Source organism: Salvelinus sp. IW2-2015, unplaced genomic scaffold (assembly GCF_002910315.2).
Source record: "Salvelinus sp. IW2-2015 unplaced genomic scaffold, ASM291031v2 Un_scaffold8023, whole genome shotgun sequence".
Taxonomy (NCBI): domain Eukaryota; kingdom Metazoa; phylum Chordata; class Actinopteri; order Salmoniformes; family Salmonidae; genus Salvelinus; species Salvelinus sp. IW2-2015.
Genome location: NW_019949283.1, coordinates 4,850 through 7,787, shown reverse-complemented (window position 1 = coordinate 7,787; position 2,938 = coordinate 4,850). Strand labels below are relative to the sequence as shown.

At 50.9% G+C, this 2,938-nt stretch overlaps 1 long non-coding RNA gene across 2 annotated transcripts in view; it reads left to right on the top strand.

Moving 5' to 3' along the window:
• Window positions 1-402: 402 nt before the first annotated feature.
• Window positions 403-2,938, top strand: part of LOC112079448 (uncharacterized) — a 7,379-nt gene continuing 4,843 nt past the window's right edge. The window contains exon 1 of one of the 2 annotated variants that reach the window (XR_002895948.2): window positions 403-441. This is a non-coding gene — a long non-coding RNA (uncharacterized lncRNA). Of the gene's footprint in view, window positions 442-625; window positions 648-2,938 lie in introns of those variants that run through there. The other variant, XR_011479250.1, reaches the window with a different exon arrangement.

Genomic DNA, 2,938 nt, shown 5'->3' with positions numbered 1-2,938 from the left:
GTGGGTGAAGGTACCGCTCAACCCATTACAGACCGTACGTCACATAGTGTTCACTGTGGTGAAGGTACGCTCCACCATACGACCAAGTACGCTACATAGTGTTCACTGTGGTGAAGGTACGCTCCGACCACTACAGACCAGTACGCTCACATAGTGTTCACTGTGGTGAAGGTACGCTCCAACCACTAAGACCAGTACGCTCACATAGTGTTCACTGTGGTGAAGGTACGCTCCGACCGCTACAGACCAGTACGTCACTAGTGTTCACTGTGGTGAAGGTTAGCTCCAACCATTACAGACCAGTACGCTCACATAGTGTTCACTGTGGTGAAGGTACGCTCCGACCACTTACAGACCAGCGCTCACTAGTGTTCACTGTGGTGAAGGTATGCTCCAACCACTACAGACCAGTACGCTCACATAGTGTTCACTGTGGTGAAGGTATACGCTCCAACCACACAGACCAGTACGCTCACCTTGTGGTGAAGGTATGCTCCACCTACGACCAGTAGTCACATAGTGTTCACTGTGGTGGGGTGTACGCTCCAACCACTTCAGACCAGTACGTCACATAGTGTTCACTGTGGTGAAGGTACGCTCAAGCCACTACAGACCAGTAACGCTACATAGTGTTCACTGTGGTGAAGGTACGGCTCAACCACTACAGACCAGTACGCTACATGTGTTCACTGTGGTGAAGATACCTAACCACTACAGACCAGTACGCTCACATAGTGTTTCACTGTGGTAGAAGGTACGCTCAACCACTTACACAACCTAAATACAACACAACACTTTGATAAACTACTGTACACAGTACTACTTCGTTCAAGAATGGTTCAACACTACTAACGTTGTAGCATGGTGCGGTTCACCACTACTAACGATGTAGCTGGTAGCGGGCTCACCATACACTAAGCTGTAGCCATGGTAGCTGGTGTCAACCACATTACTACGCTAGTAGCTGGTAGCTGGTTCAACACTGACTAACGCTGTAGCATGGTAGCGGTTCAACCCTACTAACGCTCGTAGCCATGTGCGGTTAAATCGCTATAACGCTGTCAGCCTAGTGGTAGCGGGGTTAACCGCTACACGCTGTAGCCTGGGTAGCGGGTTCAACAACCACTACTAACGCTGTAGCCATGACAGCGGGTTCAACCACTACTAACGCTGTAGCCATGGTAGCGGGTTCAACCACTACTAACGCTGTAGCCTTCACCTCTTCTCTTCCGATTGTGTTCTAGAACACGATGACATCTGAGGTGCTGCACGACCACGTGGAGGCTTCCTACATCACCGTGGAAACAGCCTCCTTCTACGGCGTGAAGGCGGAGCCTACCAGGGTTACGGTCAACTCCCAGGATGCTGCATTCACCTACAGAGCCAATCAGGTGAGGCTTGGAGTCAGAGGTTAAGTGTTTTTTAAAGTTCAGATGTTTTAGAGCAGCCATACTCACAATAAAAACATTTTTTTWAAGGAATGTAGGGACCTCCCGAGTGGCGCAGCGGTCTAAGTTATTGATCAGTGCTAGAGGCGCCACTACAGATCCGGGTTCGATCCCGGGTCGTCCGGGTTAGGGGAGGGTTTGGCCGGCTGGGATGTCCTTGTCTCATCGCGCTCTAGCGACTCCTTGTGGCGGGCCGGGCGCAGTGCACGCTGACTTCGTTAACCAGCTGGTACAGTGTTTCCTCCGACTGTGTCAGGAAGCAGTGCGGCTTGGCGGGGTCGTGTTTCGGAGGACGCGCGGCTCTCGATCTTCGCCTCTCCCGAGTCCTTACTGGAGTTGCAGCGATGGGACAAGACTGTAACTACCAATTGGCTATCACGAAGAAGAGGGTCAAAAAATATGGAACGTAGTCGGGCTTTCAATGCTGTTGAGAGTTGTAATAGTAGAAAAGCACAAGGTGCAATTTGTAAATGTAGTAGTAGTGCACGGACAGTTCTCCTCTGTTGTCATCCACTGACAGACCTTAGACAGCTGTCTGTCAGGAATCTCCAGTTGATCTACGACTAGCCCATGTTACATAGATAGCTGCTTATTCCAACTTCCCAAATACACTGTTGTTGTTAAGTCAACGGGTATCATTTGAACACAGGTAAGACACGGTAAACTGGGTAGACTTGCAGGAAATTACCTTAGACTTAAAAAAATATACACTACATGATCAAAAGTATGTGGACACCTGCTGTCCAACATCTCATTCCAAAATCATGGGCATTAATATGGAGTTGGTCCCCCCCTTTGCTGCTATAACAGCCTCCACTCTTCTTTTTAAATTGTTTTATGCATTTATTTTTTTMTACTTTTACCTCTTTTTCTCCCCAATTGGTAGTTAGTCTTGTCCCATCGCTGCAACTCCCATACGGACTCGGGAGAGGTGAAGGTCGAGAGCCGTGCGTCCTCTGAAACACGACCCCCGCCAAGTCGCACTGCTTATTGACACACTGCTCGCTTAACCCGGAAGCCAACCGCACCAACGCGTCGGAGGAAACGCCGTACACCTGGCGACCATGTCAGCGTGGCCCGCCACAGGAGTCACTAGAGCGCGATGGGACAAGGACATCCCAGCCGGCCAAACCCTCCCCTAACCCGGACGACGCTAGGCCAATTGTGCATCACCTCATGGGTCTCCCAATGCGACACATGCAGTGCCTTAGACCGCTGCGCCGCTCGGGAGACCCCCAGCCTCCACCGTTCTGGGAAGGCTTTTCACTAGATGTTGGAAKATTGCTGCGGGGACTTGCTTCCATTCAGCCACAAGAGCATTAGTGAGGTCGGGCACTGATGTTGGGCGAACAGGCCTGGCTCGCAGTCTGCGTTCCAATTCATCACAAAGGTGTTCGATGGGGTTGAGGTCAGGACTCTGTACAGGCCAGTCATGTTCTTCCACACCATTTCTGAATGGACCTCGCTTTGTGCACGGGGGGCATTGTCAT